Source organism: Triticum dicoccoides, chromosome 1B, assembly GCF_002162155.2.
Source record: "Triticum dicoccoides isolate Atlit2015 ecotype Zavitan chromosome 1B, WEW_v2.0, whole genome shotgun sequence".
Classification (NCBI taxonomy): domain Eukaryota; kingdom Viridiplantae; phylum Streptophyta; class Magnoliopsida; order Poales; family Poaceae; genus Triticum; species Triticum dicoccoides.
The window spans coordinates 183,244,560-183,265,074 of NC_041381.1; positions in this window are offsets into that span (position 1 = coordinate 183,244,560).

Genomic DNA, 20,515 nt, shown 5'->3' on the forward strand with positions numbered 1-20,515 from the left:
TACCAAAAATGATATAAAATGATTGTAAAACATCCAAGAATGATAACATAACAGCATGGAACAAACAGAAATTATGGATACGTTGGTGACGTATCAGCATCCCCAAGCTTAATTCCTGCTCGTCCTCGAGCAGGTAAATGATAAAAACGGAATTTTTGATGTGGAATGCTGCCTAACATGTTCATCACATATTCTTTTCTTTGTATCGTGGACATTTGGACTGGTTTTGAGATGAATACTTTAATACTCAAGCATATCCACAAGCCACCATGTTTCAAAATGTCAATGCTAAAGCAAGTTATCCCTAGCCCATTATGCTCAATCATTGATCCATTCATGAAACACACTCGAATACGAGCTATACCCAATGCTCAAGTACGATCATAGTGCCCCTTAGTTGGTGCTTTATAAGGGAAGATGGAGACTCAAGTAAAAATAAAAATTGCATAAAGTAAAAGAAAGGCCCTTCGCGGAGGGAAGTGTGGATTTGTAGAGGTGCCAGAGCTCAAAGCGAAAATTGAGAGATAAAAATATTTTGGGATGCATACTTTTCCCACCAACGAAAATGACTTAGAGTTCCCAACACTTTCCATGCTAGATACATCATAGGCGGTTCCCAAACAGAAAATAAAGTTTATTCCTTTTTTCACTATACTTTCACTTTCCATGGCTAACCGTATCCACGGGTGCCCTCCATACAAACACTTTCCAAGGAATTTATTATTTGATAACATAAAGTAAATTCATTTTTCATTTTGGGACTGGGCATCCCTAGTACCTTTGTCGTACTCTCGTGCAGTGGCTAGTGAATAAACACTCACTGTGAGAATAACACATCTAGCATGGAAAATATCAGCCACCCCTCACCGCCTCTCGAGCGGTACGAGCACACAAAAGAGAAATTTATTTTGAAAATTAGAGATGGCACAAAATTTTTTGCTTAGAACGGCACGTAAATACCGCATATAGGTAGATATAGTGGACTCATATGGCAAAACTGGTTTAAAGGGATTTGGATGCACAAGCTGTGATCATACTTAGTGCAAATGAAGGCTAGCAAAAAGATTGAGAGGTGTCCAACCAAAAAATGAAAAAATCTCATAAGCGGGAATTAAGCATAACTAACACCGAATAATGCACCACAAGTAGGATGTAATTTCATTGCATAACTATTGACTTCCGTGCTTGCATAGGGAATCACAAACCTTAACACCAATATTCTTACTAAAGCATAATTACTCCTCAACATGACTCACATATCATATCGTCATATCTCGAAACCATTACTAAGAACCTAGTTTATTTTGTCCAATGATCTTCATGAAAGTTTTTATTATATCCTCCTTGGATATCTATCACTTTGGGACTAGTTTCATATGTTGCTTTTAATAAGCTCAAACAGATATAAGTGAAGAACATGAGCATAATATTTCTTTCTCTCAAAATAATCTAAGTGAACAAAGAGAGAATTTCTTAAAAAATTACTAACTCCAAAATAAATCTAAGTGAAGCATGAGAGCATTTCTTCAAAAATAACAAAGCACACCGTGCTCAAAAAGATATAAGTGAAGCACTAGAGCAATTCCATGGCTCTAAAATTTTAAGTGAAGCATAGGAGCAAGCATATCATAATTGGCTCTCTCAAAAAGGTGTGTCCAGAAAGGATTCTAGACTTAAAACAAAAATAAAAACAAGCAAAGACTCATATCATACAAGACGCTCCAAGCAAAACTCATAATATGTGATGAATAAAAATATAGCTCCAAGTAAAATACTGATGGTTGTTAGAAGAAAGAGGGGATGCCACTCGGGGGCATCCCCAAGCTTAGTTGCTTGATACTTCTTGAATATTATCTTGGCGTGCCTCGGGCATCCCCAAGCTTAGCCTTTTGCTAATCCTTACTCCTTCATCCATCGTAATATCACCCAAAACTTGAAAACTTCAATCACACAAAACTCAACAAAACCTTCGTGAGATCCGTTAGTACAAGAAAGCAAACCACTACTATAAGTACTATTGCAAACCCATTCATATTTTATTTTTGCATTATATCTACTGTATTCCAACTTTTATATGGCAAAAACTATTCAAAGAAAACCATAGAATCATCAAAACAAGCACACAAAGCAAAGAAAATAGAATCTGTCAAAAACAGAACAGTCTGTAGCAATCTGGAAACTTCGAATACTTCTGTAACTCCAAAAATTCTGAACAATTAGGAAAACGTGTAAAATTTGTATATTATTCTTACTCAAAAAGAATCAACTTAAAATCACTCTTATGTAAAAAATTGGAATTATTTTAGTTAGTGCAAAAGTTTCTGTTTTTCAGCAAGATCAATTCAACTCTCACCCAAATCATCTCGAAGGCCTTGCTTGGAACAAACACTAATTTAGACCCAAAAAACACATATAATCAGAGGAATAAATTGGGTATTTTATTGAAGACAGCAAGAAAACCAAAAAAGCAAAAAGATACAAGGTGGGTTGCCTCCCAACGAGCGCTATCGTTTTACGCCCCTAGCTAGGCATAATGCGAAGGATCTAAGTGTTGTCATCTTTAGTTCTAGATCCTCATGATTGATTCATTAGGTGGCCTAATTCTTGTTCTAGGGAAATGTTCCATACCCTTCCTTAGCGGAAATTTAAATTTAATATTGGCTTCTTTCATATCAATCACGACACCAATAGTACGTAAAAACGGTCTACCAAGTATAATTGGACAAGACAGATTGCAATCAATATCAAGAACAATAAAATCTATGGGCACATAATTCCTATTTGCAAGAACAATAACATCATTAATTCTTCCCATAGGATTTTAAATAGTAGAATCTGCCAAGTACAATTTTAAAGAGCATTCTTCAACATCGGTAGGACCAAGCACATCACATAAAGATTTTGAAATTGTAGAAACACTAGAACCCAAGTCACATAAAGCAAAACACTCATAATTTTTAATCTTGACTGTGATGGTAGGTTCCCATTATTCATGTAATTTTCTAGGAATTGAAACTTCTAATTCCAACTTTTCTTTAAAAGCTTTCATCATAGCATCAACAATATGTTTAGTAAAAGCTTTATTTTGTTCATAAGCATGCGGTGAATTTATCATGGGTTGCAACAAAGAAATACAATCAACCAAAGAGCAACTATCATAATTAAAGTCTTTGTAATCCAAAAGAGTGGGCACATCACTAGTTAAAGTTTTGACCTCTACAGACCCACTTTTATCAATTTTCTCAACAAGATTTTCACACTCCGAATTATCGGGACACCTTCTAACTAAAGTTGACTCTTCTCCAGTCCCTTTATCATCAATTTTAATTTTACTAAACGAAGAATCAAGAGAATAAACACCAATCATTTTAAATCTTTATCACTTTTATGAAATCCATCACTAGAAAACGCTTTTTCTAAAAATTATCTTTTAGTTCTAAGCATAGAGGTTCTTTTCTTATTTTCATCCATAGAAACATAAAGAGATTTAGTTGATTCTTCAACCTTAGGCACAAAAATTTTGATCTTGAGAGTTTCTACATCATGAGAAATTCTATCAATACTTCTATACATATCATCAACTTTATTCAGCTTTTCTTCTATCTCAGCATTGAAAACTTTTGGAGTATTGATAAATTCTTTAATATTATTCTAAAGATCAGAGATGTTACTATTATTATTATTATAAGAAGGATTACCATATGAATTACCATAATTATTTACTAGGAAAAGGCCTAGGATTAAAATTACCTCTATAAGCATTGTTATTGAAATTGTTTCACGAGAAAAAATTCACATCTATGGCATCACTATTTTTCTCAATCAAAGTAGACAAAGGCACATCATTAAAATTAATAGGAGCACTTTTATTAGCAACCAACTTCATAAGAGCATCAACTTTTCACTCAAAGAATTTATTTCTTCTACTGAATTGACTTTTTTACTAGTAGGAGCTCTTTCGGTATGCCATTGTGAGTAATTTGCCATAATATTGTCTAGAAATTTATTAGCTTCACCCAAATTAATTTGCATAAAAGTACCACCACAGCGGAATCCAAAAAATTACAAGAAACAAAATTCAACCCCGCATAAAATTTTTGTATGATCATCCAAAGATTTAACCCATGAGTTGGGCAATTCCTTAGCATCAATTTCATCATTTCCCAAGATTGTGCAACATGCTCATGTTCAAGTTGCTTGAAATTCATGATCTAGGTTCTAAGGGAAAAAAATTGCGGGCGGAAAATACTTAGTAATAAAAGCATCCTTGCACTTATTCCAAGAATCGATACTATTGTGAGGCAAAGAAGAAAACCAATTTTTTGCGCGATCTCGCAAAGAAAACTAAAATGATTTCAACCTCACAACATCATTGTCCACATCTTTTTTCTTTTCCATATCGCATAATCCCACGAATGTGTTAAGATGGGATGCGACATCCTCATTACGAGTACCAGAAAATTAATCTTTCATAACAAGATTCAGCAAAGCAGTATTAATATCACAAGACTCCATATTAGTGGCGGGAGGAGCAATCTGGGTGCTAATAAAATCATCATTGTTGGTATTTGAGAAATCACACAACTTGGTGTTCTCTTGAGTCATGGTGACTACACAACAAGATTGCACTCAGAAACAGATATGACGAGAAAACGGCGAACGAAAAGAGGGCGAATAAACAGCAAATTTTTGTGAAGTGGGGGAGAGGAAAATGAGAGGCAAATGGCAAATAATGTAAATTGCAAGGAGATGAGATTTGTGAATAGGAACCTGGTTGATGTTGATGATGTCTTCCCGGCAACGGCGCTAGAAATTCATTTTGTTGTTTGCTTGAACTACATCGGTATTTTCCCCCAAAGTGGAAGGGATGATGCAGCATAGCAACGGTAGGTACTTTCCTCATTGATGAGACCAAGGTTATCGAACCAGTAGGAGAACCACGCAACACCATGTAAATAGCTCCTGAACACAAAGAACAAATACTTGCAACCCGATGTAAGAGAGGGGTTGTCAATCCCTCACGGGTAAAAAGGTACATAAAATTGTAGTAGATTGGATAAATTGATCTCGCGGGGATGCGAGATAAAATAAATTACTAAAACTTGCAGCAAGGTATTTTTGTATTTTTGGTTTAATAGATCTGAAAATAAAGGCAAATAAAAATAGATCGTGAAGGAAAATATGATAAAGAAGAGACCCGGGGCCGTAGGTTTCACTAGTGGCTTCTCTCGAGAAAAATAGCAAATAGTGGAAAAACAATTACTGTTGGGCAATTGATAGAACTTCAAATACTCATGAAGATATCCAGGCAATGATTATTATATAGGCATCACGTGCAAGATTAGTAGACCGACTCCTGCCTGCATCTACTACTATTATTCCACACACCAACCGCTATCCAGCATGCATATAGTGGAAAATGGAGTAATGCAATAAGAACAATGCAATGATGTAGACAAGATCTATTTATGTAGAAATAGACCCCATCTTGTTATCCTTAATAGCAACGATACATACGTGTCGTTTGCCCTTCTGTCACTGGGATCAAGCACCGTAAGATCGAACCCATCACAAAGCACCTCTTTCCATTGCAAGATAAATAGATCAAGTTGGCCAAACAAAACCCAAATATCGGAGAAGAAATATGAGGCTATAAGCAATCATGCATATAAGAGATCAAAGAAGACTCAAATAACTCTCATGGATAAAAACATAGATCTGATCATAAACTCAAAGTTCATCGGATCCGAAAAAACACACCGCAAGAAGAGTTACATCATATGGATCTCCAAGAGACCATTGTATTGAGAATCAAAAGAGAGAGGAATCCATCTAGCTACTAATTAACTCGGACATGTAGGTCTATAATGAACTACTCACGCATCATCGGAGAGGCGCCAATGGACATGATGAACCCCTCCGTGATGGTGTTTAGATTGGATCTGGTGGTTCTGGAACTTGCGGCGGCTGGAATTGATTTTCGTCGACTCTCCTAGGGTTTCTGGAATATTGTGATATATATAGAGCAAAGAGGCGGTGCGGGAGGCCACCAAGGTGGGCATAACCCACTTGGGCTCGTCTGGGCCCCCAAGCGTGCCCTGGTGGGTTGTGCCCCCCTCGGGGCACCCCTCTAGTACTTCTTCGTCCCATCTTGTGTCTTCTGGTCCAGAAAAAATCCACAAAAGGTTTTGCTGCGTTTGGACTCCATTTGGTTTGATTTCCTATGATGTAAAAAACAAGCAGAAAATAGCAACTGGCACTGGGCACTATGTCAATAGGTTAGTACCAAAAAATGATTGTAAAACATCCAAGAATGTGTTGACACCAGATTTTGGCACGGTCAAGAACTTAATTAAGATGGCCTCAAATGGAAAAGTGCTCAAAGTGAGAAAGTTCCGTATCGTCAAAAGGAGAAACTTTGATATTTGGGTCATAGCCATCCGATCGCATCTCTAAGGCCGAAGTTGTGTTTGAAGCACTGAGATTTTCTATTCAGAATACTATTCGGCTGATTACGCCCCCAAGATGGCCTCATATGAGAAAAGTTTCTACACATATTGTCTTCATCTCGTCAAAACGATCGATTTTGATATAAGAAACGTCTAAATCGGAGTTCGTATGCAAAAGTTAGAGCCAAAACAGTGTTCTGCATAAATCTGCCCCGGAAGTTCCGGGCAAAACTTCCGGGGAGGTTCCGGGCTAAACCGAAAGTTTGCACGCGGAGCACCCCGAAAACTGGAATTTTAACACTATTTGCAGATTTGCGGGGCCAGTTTCGACATCAAGATGACCTAGGATGAAAAAGTGTTGAACTAACGAATTTTTCTACATTGCAAGGTCTACAACTTTGCTTTTTGGACCATCACGATCCGAAGCCATATGTGACCTGAAGGAGCTGTGTAAGAGGGCAACTTGATGTAATTTTAGCCCGGAAGTTCCGGGCTGACCGGAAGTTCCGGCCCTCGTAGTCCGAGTTAGGTTATCTTTTGATGTTTTGGACGGGATTTGAGTCCTTTTCTTGTACGGAAAGTCCAGCCGCCTCATATATATGTAAGAGGTGACGGCCGATTGAATAACAACACACAATCGATCTATCAATATATCACTTTTTACCTTTACCTTTATCTTCTCCCTTGTTCTTCTTCTTCCTCGTTCTTCGTTCGTTCTTCTTCATTGCAGGGCGGCGAACCTCGAGGCCCTAGGGGCGGTCAGGCCGACCAAGGGCAGCCCATAGCCGCCGCGCGCCCTGACGGGGTCCCTCCCGAGCGTGTGGGGTTTCGGGTCTACAAAAGCGCCCGTCGGATTGTCTTGCATACCGCGCTTCCGGCGGGTCTCCTTCGACGTGAGCTGCGATGCATCACCCCCGGCGTCGAGGGTACACCGTGACGTGTTCGTGTGCGAACACACTTTTTGGCGACTCCGTTGGGGACGAAGCTTTGAACGGTCTCCGGCCTGTTCTTGCTACAAAGAGATCGTCATCTAGGATTTGCAATCTACAAAGGTAATATGAACACCCAATTTCCCTTTGTAGATGCAAATAATTCATATGTTGTTGATAGGTCACCTAATGAGCATAATGTATCGGCTAGCCCTAGTTTTATCAATCATGGATCTAATTATGTGCAAGGGCCGATGCAAAATAATCTTCATGCTTCAAATTCTAATGATTTTAGCAATGTACAACATATGTATCCAAACTCTCATGCATCGGCAACCCCACAAATCCATATGCCGATGAGGAACATGATGAGTTTGATTAATCAATTTGAAACACCCCAAGTTAGAATTTCCAATGCCATACAAGAAAGTGTTTCACCTTTTTATTCATCGGCAACTAATTTGCAATATGTGAATCCAACCTCGCCGATGGATGGGAGAATTGGCCATGCTACTACTAGTTATTCGGCCAGTTACTCTCAATGGGAGAATTGGCCATGCTACTACTAGTTATTCGGCCAGTTACTCTCAACCGTCATATGCTACACCTCATGTTAGTAATTTTTCGGCATCATACACAACTGTAGATGCTCATAATTCGGCTTCACACCTTCCTGGTTATAGCCGAATAAATGTAAATTTTACAGGAGCGGTTGTGCCCAATATTGTAGAAGATGAGGTAGTGATGGCTGCATTGAAGAGTTTAGCCCAAAATAAGAGAATTAGCCCTCTTTGCCTTGAACAACATGAAAAGGGGCTATTTCCTGATTATGCCGCAATAAAAGCTAGAGTTTTACAAGAAGATGAATCTTTGCCAATTGATAAAATTGGCGAGCAAAAGTATGGTCCTACAATAATGCATATGCCTTCACCTAGTACTACATCATATTATACACCCCCTACACAATTGCAAAATTTCGGCAACACCCGTGTGTCATTGGCGAAAGAATCTAAAAGCATTGGGGGGCAATCATATCCGGAGTGGGCTGAAATTGAGAAAAGGCTTAAAGCTAATTTTGCCGCTCGCCGCCAGAAAAAAATAGAAAAAGAATTGGCTCAGATAAAAGAAGCATTGACAATTGGTAGTATCAATGAAAAGAAGGATGATTCGGAACATGAAAGTGCTTCAGTTGAAAAAGCCGAATCAAGTAGTATATATTCTGAATTCATCAAATCCAACGAGGCAAGCATTATTGAGAAAGGGCATGGCAAGCATAGGAAAACAACCATGCTTGATTTTTCTGAAGTCAATGGAACCTACTTCCTGCCCTATGAGTTTCGTGCCGTAGAAATTGACAAGCCTCAAGCACAAGAGCAAGTAGCCGAACAAAGTTCGGCTGATAAGGATCTTCAAGGTAATGATGCACAGAATAAAGAAAAAGATGATGAAAAGGCACTGGAGAGTCATCTAAAGACAAAGCTAGATATTTTTTAAGTCACACCACCATCATGCTCTCCCAACGTATTTGAAGAGGTATGCATAGCGAGTAATTTACCTATTTTCAGATTTGGTCACAACTTCATTATTGAAGCATCTACAAGAAATATTCTCATAAGTAATTTTGAAAGACCAATGAAGAAGGGTAATTTACTTGTTAGCAATAAAATTGTTATGGAACATATCGGTCAACCCATTGCGCCATTTATAAAGACCGATAATGACTTATTGTTACAGCCAAAGCTTTCCCCGTTGCTTTATCTAAAGTTCATATCTAGTTGGGTAGCTTTGCTTATTTCGTACTTGGCTTGCACTTGGTCTCAACTGAGGCATGTATGTTCTAAATATCTTCGTTTCAGAAATTTAAAGCCAAGGTTAAATTCTATTGAGAAAACGGATGCTAATATAATATCTTATCCAAAGACATCGGAGATAGAGTGGAAAACACAATGCATAGCCGAATGGGGAGATTCCAAATCTGAACCATTCGTTGCTTATCTCCAAAGCCGTTCAAAAACAGCAAGATCGGCTAGAAAACAAGAAGTATACCTTCGATTCAAACATGTGTGATCAAATCTTTGATTTGTTGTTGAAAAATAATTACATTAGAATTCTTGATCACCATGTCAAGCCATCTATCCAAGGACGAATGTATTGTAAGTTGCATAATTCGTCCAAGCATAATTTTGAGGATTGCAATATGTTTCGTCAAATAGTCAAATCGGCCATTGATAAAGGACGATTGAAATTTGTTGAGACACCAAAAGATGATCAGTCTATTCCGATTGGTCCTGATGGCAGAAAGTTTTTGCATCGGCTGCTTCAAGTCGATCCATTGAGAGAGAAGGTAAAAACTGCAGGTGATGGGATTAAGCTTTCAAATAAATAAGTTGTTGAAGAGCATAAGGAACATAATCTTGAGGGCGAGAATTCCATCGAAGCTGCAATGGAGACGCCAAGGACTGGGGGGCAGCAAGAAAATCCAATGATCGATGAAAGCAAACCAAAAGAAAACAAATGCCGAAATAAGCGCAAGTGTAAGAGATCAAAAATCACATTCGCTGAACTATTGGATAAATATCAAAAGAAGAGTGAAGAGAAGAATGCTTATCGGCCAAATCATGCAAAGAAACCAAGATCACCCCCAAGGCGCAAATATGAGGATTGGTATTGGCAGAGTGAGAATTTTTATGCAACATATTCATATCCTTATTTTGGGCCGCCAATGCCAATGTCGTGGATGCCTCCCTATGCTCATGTAGATCCATATCTATCATGGGACAGGTATGATACAAGGGCACATTCTCCATCTTATTTTAGACCATCTCACCAATATTATGCAGCTCCGAGAAAAACAACATTTGAACAATCACATGTTAAAGACCGTTTCAATCATAAGGAATCGGTCCGGAGCTCAAGGAAGAAGAAAGAGGTAGTCAAGCAAGTTTACCACGTTAAAAGAGATGGTCGTAAAAGTGCTACTTCAGATTTGATCTCAAATGAAAAAGAGCCAATGAAAGTATTGACATTGGCTACTACAGGCAATGAGATGAAGCAATCAATTGTTAAGAGTCAAAGTGCCAAATCTGAAGAAAAAAGAAGTTGAGAGTGCACAAGGTCAAAAAAGAATTACCATTGGTCAAAACAGAATCACAGCTGAGATGCCCACTCGGCTTATCATATTGGCAAAAGAAGAAATTACAAAAACTTAGTGCACAAGAACTTGAAGATAGGAACATGGCATGGGTTCCCAAAGGAAGTGCTCAAAATAAGAATTGTGTGCAAGCTTCCATTACAATAAGTGCGGCAAATGTGAAGAATGAAAAGAGTGAAAACTATGAAGGACCAAGCCGAAGGTTTCAGCATCTTCGGTCTACACATTATCCATATTCTTCGACTATACCATTAACGTTTATGCCATGGAATTCATCATCAGGTATGATTGGTAACCCTCAATGGGCTTATTTTAATCCATGGATGCAATATAATTTCTTACATCATGAAAGGGTATTACCAAGTCAATATACATTTGGTTAGCTACAAGTTTGTTGCTGATCCAAAGGGCCGAAATACTTGATTTGATATTATGTTTGTTTGTTTCGGCTATATGTGCTTAGAACGAAGTTTACATGGTAATGGCCAATAATTTACCTATCGTCCTAAGAGTATGTCAATGCATGGCCGGTGTAGTATTCTAACATCGTCCTTAGTTCGAATGGAGAGCGAGACAATTACTATGGAGATTAGGTTTTGATAGTTGAATTCGTAACAATGGCCATGGTGTTGGTGTTGTTTATATATCTCCATATAGTGTTGTTCTGTGAAGCCTCATGCCTCTTAAAATATTTATTGCACAATAATCAAAGCCGAATATGCAATGTTATTCGGTTTGGAACTTTTGCCATATGTGCTAAACATATTGAGGATTTTGGTGATTCGTTATGAGTACTGCAACAAATATCCAAGGGTTATCAATGTTTTGACGAATCACTTATAGTTTATCTTTTGGTATGACTAGATGCAAGATTTACCTTGGGTTGCTTTAAAATTGTTCATATATCTAGACATGACAATTTGAAAGAGTTGGCAAAGCAAGCATTCGGCTACTATGTTAACCATGGTGTATTGTATTTCTATCAATAGCCGATGTTAGGTTTTGTCAACATAGGTAAGGCCGAACCGAAGCCCACCGCTTCGGCCACTAATGAAACTTTTATGCAGGCGAAGTAAGGATTGGAGGAAGTTCATTCTTGATTATCTGCAAAGTCCTAGTGAAAGGGTGAACAATATGGTTCGGAAGATGGTTTTGATCTATGGAACCTTATCACCGGATTGTTATTGAAGTTGGGAAAGTTTCACCCAAGCTTGCATCAAAATATTCACACAAGCAATGGACGATATATAAATATCGCCCTAAGAACATATAAATGGCCGATGGAGTGTTGACATCGTCCTTAGTAAAAGCATCATGCAAGTTATTTTTTGGCACACAAGTTTGCCGAAAAACAGGGGGCATGTGTTGACACCAGATTTTGGCACGGTCAAGAACTTAATTAAGATGGCCTCAAATGGAAAAGTGCTCTAGGTGAGAAAGTTCCATATCGTCAAAAGGAGAAACTTTGATATTTGGGTCATAGCCATCCGATCGCATCTCTAAGGCCGAAGTTGTGTTTGAAGCACTGAGATTTTGTATTCAGAATCCTATTCGGCTGATTACGCCCCCAAGATGGCTTCATATGAGAAAAGTTTCTACACATATTGTCTTCGTCTCGTCAAAACGATCGATTTTGATATAAGAAACGTGTAAATCGGAGTTCGTATGCAAAAGTTAGAGCCAAAACAGTGTTCTGCATAAATCTGCCCCGGAAGTTCCGGGCAAAACTTCCGGGGAGGTTCCGGGCTAAACCGAAAGTTTGCACGCGGAGCACCCCGAAAACTGGAATTTTAACACTATTTGCAGATTTGCGGGGCCAGTTTCAACATCAAGATGACCTAGGATGAAAAAGTGTTCAACTAACGAATTTTTCTGCATTGCAAGGTCTACAACTTTGCTTTTTGGACCATCGTGATCCGAAGCCATATGCGACCTGAAGGAGCTGTGTAAGAGGGCAACTTGATGTAATTTTAGCCCGGAAGTTCCGGGCTGACCGGAAGTTCCGGCCCTCATAGTCCGATTTAGGTTATCTTTTGATGTTTTGGACGGGATTTGAGTCCTTTTCTTGTACGGAAAGTCCAGCCGCCTCATATATATGTAAGAGGTGACGGCCGATTGAATAACAACACACAATCGATCTATCAATATATCACTTTTTACCTTTACCTTTATCTTCTCCCTTGTTCTTCTTCTTCCTCGTTCTTCTTCATTGCAGGGCGGCGAACCTCGAGGCCCTAGGGGCGGTCAGGCTGACCTAGGGCAGCCCATAGCCGCCGCGCGCCCTGACGGGGTCCCTCCCGGGCGTGTGGGGTTTCGGGTCTACAAAAGCGCCCGTCAGATTTTCTTGCGTACCGCGCTTTCGGCGGGTCTCCTTCGACGTGAGCTGCGGTGCATCACCCCCGGTGTCGAGGGTACACGGTGACGTGTTCGTGTGCGAACAGAATGATAATATAACAGCATGGAACAATCAAAAATTATAGATACGTGGGAGACGTATCACCTATATTCATGATCATTGCCTTGGATATCGTCATAACTTTGCGCTTTTCTATCAATTGCTCGGCAGTAATTTGTTCAGCCACCGTATTTTTTGCTATCTTGAGAGAAGCCTCTAGTGAAACCTATGCCCCCTGGGTCTATTTTCCATCATACAACTTTTCGATCTACTATCATACAAGTTTCTGGTCTACTATTTTGCAATCTTTTACTTTTCGGTCTATAAATCAAAAACACCAAAAATATTTACTTTATCGTTTATCTATCTCTATCAGATCTCACTTTTGCAAGTAACTGTGAAGGGATTGACAACCCCTTTATCGCGTTGGGTGCAAGTTGTTTGATTGTTTGTGCATGTATTTGGTGATTTCTGCGTTATCTCCTACTAGATTGATACCTTGGTTCTCAAACTGAGGGAAATACTTATCTCTACTTTGCTGCATCACGCTTTCCTCTTCAAAGTAAAAACCAACACAAACTCAAGAAGTAGTAGACTGCAACATCCACTTACGATGTATATATGGTAGATACTCCCAAGAACTCGTCAATGTGTCGACGAAGGTGCAGGAAAGGTACCAACGGGGACCCTAGCAGGCACGACGCCGTCGCCATCCACAATGACGCCGCAGCAGACGAAGCCGACAACCTGGGAGAGGATTTTCAAGCCTCCCCGGGGCGGCATGATAGTCCGACACCTCGGACAAACCAGCAAATCACACCAAATAGAACTACCGGGTCTTAAAGCAGGCCAGAAAGATGACGATGGTGGGCCAAAGTAAAACCCAACCTCGCAGCAAAGATGAGGATGAACCTCGGTGACCCAATAATGGAAGTCAGACATAGTATTTTCACGAGGAGAAAGACGTAAAAATGATTTACACTACCCACATCCCTAAAAAGGAGAGGAAACGAGCACTTCGGGAAATTTACGCTCTAGAGCATGTTGCCCCGAAGTTCAATCCATGGTCAGCTTACCCGATCACATTTGACAAACATGATGATCCAACCAGCATAAGACCTGGCAGATCGGCTGCTTTGGTCCTTGATGCAATCATTGATGAATTCCATCTAACGCATGTCCTCATGGACGGAGGTAGTAGCCTCAATTCAATCTACGCGGATACTATAAGAAAGATGGGCATAGACTCATCTTGGATCAAGCCCAGCACCACCACCTTGAAAGGTGTCATGCCGGGTGTCGAAGCTTGCTGCATGGGAATAGTGACACTGGAGGTAGTCTTTACCCGAGAACTTCATTAGCAAAGAGTTAATCATCGATATTGTCCCCTTTCAGAGCGGATACCATGTTCTGCTAGGGTGCATCGTATGTGCTCACTTTAATGCAGTCCCGCATTACGCATACTTAAAGATGAAAATGTGGGGACCAAACGGTGTTATTACATTCAATGGTAACACTGAACGCTCCCCTCGAACAGAAGAGTAGACTGCAGCTTTTGCAACTGAGGTACATGGAATCGAGGACGCAGCCCGCGCAGCTAAATATATGCTCAGCTCATCAAAGCGCACACGAGCTGCACAGGCCAACCTCGGTCAGGCATTCGCTCACCCCAAATAGGGGCATGGGCTCCACATTCGCCTCCCCTGGGAAGGGCATTACGTCCCTAGGGTGCATAACTTTGCACTAAAGATTCCATGGGCGGTCGAGGAGCCAAAACAAAGGATACATAGTTGTTGGCTCGGCCGAACAACGACGCACTTTGGACTTGCATACCAGCAGGGCACTGTAAAAGGCCCAAATAGGAGTGGCATGTCCACGTGGGTTAAACCATCCAAGCGGCAGTTGCACACCTCTTTAAAGGAGGACTCGACCGACGAACACTGAGGTCACAGACAACCCATCTAAACTTCACTATCAATGAAGACAAGTTGTTCAAAGCACAGAGACACAGACGTGTGACAGGGAAGGACTCTGGCTAATCAAACCGGCAACATGTCCGCCCTATTTTTTTCTCCTTTTATGTTCCTTTTTTTCCATTGTATCCTTTATAAGTTTCTTTTGTCAAAGCTCGGCTTGTACGGCTTGACCACATGAAATAAAGAAAGACCACCCCTTGAGGTCCTCAAGCAATTCCTTATATCTACTGCCTTTGAGCCGAAAGTATACTTTCATGATACACACTGCCATTTGCATCACCAGGGGCTTCACTTTTAATCTCATGCCCCAACCACAAGTCCGAAGTATCTACTCAGCGTCTCGGATGTTGCGTTATATGAATCAGTTTCGTACCTTGATAACCCACAAGTATAGGGGATCAATTGTAGCTTTTTCGATAAATAAGAGTGTCAAATCCAATGAGGAGCTAAAGGTAGAAACCCCTTCAAATTCTATAGACCACTGATACAACTCTACGCACACTTAACATTCACTTTACCTAGAACAAGTATAAAACTAGAAGTACTCCATCCAACAGCAGCACAACGGCATGATGGTGATGGAGGAGCATGGCAACCCTGCAGGGCTTCGCCAAGCACCTACGGGAGAGGAGGAGGTGTCACGGGAGGGAGGGAGGCGCCAGGGACTCAGGTATAGATGTCCTCCCTCCCCTCCACTATATATAGGGGCAAGGGAGAGGGGGGAGGCGCAGCCTTGCCCCTTCCTCCAAGGAAGGGGTGCGGCCAAGAGGGGGGGAGGAGTCCATCCTCCCCAAGGCACCTCGGAGGTGCCTTCCCCCTTGAGGACTCTTCCCTCCCCAAGTTTCCTTGGCGCATGGGCCTCTTGGGGCTGGTGCCCTTGGCCCATATAGGCCAAGGTGCACCCCTTACAGCCCATGTGGCCCCCGGGGCAGGTGGCCCCACCCGGTGGGCCCCCGGGACCCTTCCGGTGGTCCCGGTACAATACCGATGACCCCGAAACTTGTCCCGATGGCCGAAACAGGACTTCCTATATATAAATCTTTACCTCCGGACCATTACGGAACTCCTCGTGACGTCCGGGATCTCATCCGGGACTCCGAACAACATTCGGTAACCACATACAAGCTTCCTTTATAACCCTAGCGTCATCGAACCTTAAGTGTGTAGACCCTACGGGTTCGGGAGACATGTAGACATGACCGAGACGTTCTCTGGTCAATAACCAACAGCGGGATCTGGATACCCATGTTGGCTCCCACATGTTCCACGATGATCTCATCAGATGAACCACGATGTCAAGGACTCAATCGATCCCGTATACAATTCCCTTTGTCTAGCGGTATTTTACTTGCCCGAGATTCGATCGTCGGTATACCGATACCTTGTTCAATCTCGTTACCGGCAAGTCTCTTTACTTGTTCCGTAACACATCATCCCGTGATCAACCCCTTGGTCACATTGTGCACATTATGATGATGTCCTACCGAGTGGGCCCAGAGATACCTCTCCGTTTACACGGAGTGACAAATCCCAGTCTCGATTCATGCCAACCCAACAGACACTTTCGGAGATACCTGTAATGCACCTTTATAGCCACCCAGTTACGTTGTGATGTTTGGTACACCCAAAGCATTCCTACAGTATCCGGGAGTTGCACAATCTCATGGTCTAAGGAAAAGATACTTGACATTAGAAAAGCTTTAGCATACGAACTACGATCTTTGTGCTAGGCTTAGGATTGGGTCTTGTCCATCACATCATTCTTCTAATGAAGTGATCCCGTTATCAATGACATCCAATGTCCATGGTCAGGAAACCGTAACCATCTATTGATCAACGAGCTAGTCAACTAGAGGCTTACCAGGGACAGATTGTGGTCTATGTATTCACACGTGTATTACGATTTCCGGATAATACAGTTATAGCATGAATAAAAGACAATTATCATGAACAAGGAAATATAATAATAATAGTACTTTTATTATTGCCTCTAGGGCATATTTCCAATAGTCTCCCACTTGCACTAGAGTCAATAATCTAGTTCACATCGATATGTGATTAACACTCAAGGTCACATCCCCATGTGACTAACACCCAAAGAGTTTACTAGAGTCAATAATCTAGTTCACAGTACCATGTGATTAACACTCGATGAGTTCTGGGTTTGATCATGTTATGCTTTTGAGAGATGTTATAGTCAACGGGTCTGAACCTTTCAGATCCGTGTGTGCTTTACAAATCTTTATGTCATCTCCTAGATGCAGCTACCACGCTCTATTTGGAGCTATTCCAAATAACTGTTCTACTTGGAGCTATTCTAAATTGTTTCTCCATTATACGTATCCGGTATCTCTACTCAGAGCTATCCGGATAGGTGTTAAGCTTGCATCGACGTAACCCTTTACGACGAACTCTTTTACCACCTCCATAATCGGGAAAATTCCTTAGTCCACTAGTTACTAAGGATAACTTTGACCGCTGTCCTGTGATCCATTCATGGATCACTCTTGTACCCCTTGACTGACTCATGGCAAGGCACACTTCAGGTGCGGTACACAGCATAGCATACTGTAGAGCCTATGTCTTAAGCATAGGGGACGACCTTCGTTCTTTCTCTCTTTTCTGTCGAGGTCGAGCTTGAAGTCTTAACTTCGTACCTTACAACTCAGGCAAGAACTTCTTCTTTGACTGATCCATCTTGAACACCTTCAAGATCATGTCAAGGTATGTGCTCATTTGAAAGTATTATTAAGCATTTTGATCTATCCTTATAGATCTTGATGCTCAATGTTCAAGTAGCTTAATCCAGGTTTTCTATTGAAAAACATCTTTCAAATAACCCTATATGCTTTCTAGAAAATCATTTCTGATCATCAACATGTCAACAACATATACTCATCAGAAATTCTATAGTGCTCCCACTCACTTATTTGGAAATACAAGTTTCTCATGAACTTTGTATAAACCCAAAATCTTTGATCATCTCATCAAAGCGCACATTCCAACTCCGAGATGCTTACTCCAGTCCTTAGAAGGATTGCTGGAGCTAGCATACCTTTTAGCATCCTTAGGATCGACAAAACCTTTCGGTTGTATCAGATACAACCTTTCCTCTAGAAAATCGTTGAGGAAACAATGATTTGACATCCTATCTGCAAGATTTCATAAATAATGCAGTAATCGCTAATATAATTCCAATAGACTCTTAGCATCGCTACGAGTGAGAAAGTCTCATCGTAGTCAACTCCTTGAACTTGTCGGAAAACATCTTAACGACAAGTCGAGCTTTCTTAATGGTGACATTTACCATCATTGTCCGTCTTCCTTTTAAAATCCATCTGCACTCAACAGCCTTATGACCATCGAGCTATTCTGTCAAAGTCTACACTTTGTTTTCATACATGGATCCTATCTCGGATTTTATGGCCTCGAGCCATTTATCGGAATCCGGGCCCACCATCGCTTCTCCATAGCTCGTAGGTTCATTGTTGTCTAGCAACATGACTTCCAAGATAGGATTATTGTACCACTCTGAAGTAGTACGTATCCTTGTCACCCTACGAGGTTCGGTAGTGACTTGATCTGAAACTTCATGTTCACTATCATAAGCTTCCACTTCAATTGGTGTAGGTGCCACAGGAACAACTTCTTGTGCCCTGCTACACACTTGTTGAAGTGACGGTTCAATAACCCCATCAAGTCTCCACCATCCTCCCACTCAATTCTTTCGAGACGAACTTTTCCTCGAGAAAGGACCCGATTCAAGAAACAATCCCTATTGCTTACGGATCTTAATTAGGAGGTATACCCAACTGTTTTGGGTGTCCTATGAAGATGCATTTTGTCCGCTTTGGGTTCGAGCTTAATCCTGAAACTTTTTCACATAAGCGTCGCAGCCCCAAACCTTTAAGAAACGACAACTTAGGTTTCTCTAAACCATAATTCATACGGTGTCATCTCATCGGAATTACGTGGTGCCCTATTTAAAGTGAATGTGGTTGTCTCTAATGCCTAACCCATGAACGACAGTGGTAATTCGATAAGAGACATCATGGTACGCACCATATCCAATAGGGTGCAACTATGATGTTCGGACACACCATCACACTATGGTGTTCCAGGCCGTATTAATTATGAAACAATTTCCACAATGTCTTAATTGTGTGCCAAAACTCATAACTCAGATATTCATCTCTATGATCATATCATAGACATTTTATCCTCGTGTCACAATGATCTTCTACTTCACTCTGAAATTACTTGAACCATTCAATAATTCAGACTTGTGTTTCATCAAGTAAATATACTCAACATTTACTCGAATCATCTGTGAAGTAAGAACATAATGATATTCACTGCATGCCTCAGCACTCATTCGACTGCACACATCAAAATGTGTTACTTCCAACAAGTTGCTATCTTGTTCCATCTTACTGAAAATGAGGCTTTTCAGTCATCTTGCCCATGTGGTATGATTTGCATATCTCAAGTGATTCAAAATCAAGTGAGTCCGAACGATCCATTTGCATGGAGTTTCTTCATGCATATACACCAATAGACATGGTTCGCATGTCTCAAACTTTTCAAAAACGAGTGAGTCCAAAGATCCATCAACATGGAGCTTCTTCATGCGTTTTATACCATTATGACTTACATGGCAGTGCCACAAGTAAGTGGTACTATCATTACTATCTTATATCTTTTGGCATGAAAATGTGTATCAGTACGACCGAGATTCAATAAACCATTCCTTTAGGTGCAAGACCATTGAAGGTATTATTCAAAAATAGAGTAACCATTATTCTCCTTAAATGAATAACCGTATTGCGATAGACATAATCCAATCATGTCTATGCTCAACGCAAACACCAATCTCGGTGGTAGAGGGAGCGTGCGATGCTTGATCATATCAACCTTGGAAACACTTCCAACATATATCGTCAGCTCACCTTTAGCTAGTCTTCGTTTATTCCGTAGCTTTTATTTCGAGTTACTAACACTTAGCAACCGAACCGGTATCCAATACCCTGGTGCTACTAGGAGTACTAGTAAAGTACACATTAACATAATGTATATCCAATATACTTCTATCGACCTTGCCAGCCTTCTCATCTACCAAGTATCTAGGGTAATGCTGCTCCAGTGGTTGTTCCCCTTATTACAGAAGCACTTAGTCTCGGGTTTGGGTTCAACCTTGGGTTTCTTCATTGGTGCAGCAGCTGATTTGCCGTTTCATGAAGTATCCCTTCTTTCCCTTGCCCTTCTTGAAACTAGTGGTTTCACCAACCATCAACAATTGATGCTCCTTCTTGATTTCTACTTTCGCGGTGTCTAACATCGCGAATACCTCAAGGATCATCATATCTATCCTTGATATGTTATAGTTCATCACGAAGCTCTTGCAGCTTGGTGGCAATGACTTTGGGGAAACATCACTATCTCATCTAGAAGATCAACTCCCACTCGATTCAAGTGATTGTTGCACTCAGACAATCTGAGCACAAGCTCAACGATTGAGATTTTCTCCCTTAGTTTGCAGGCTAAGAAAATCGCCGGAGGTCTCATACCTCTTGACGTGGGCACGAGCCTGAAATCCCAATTTCAGCCCTCGAAAC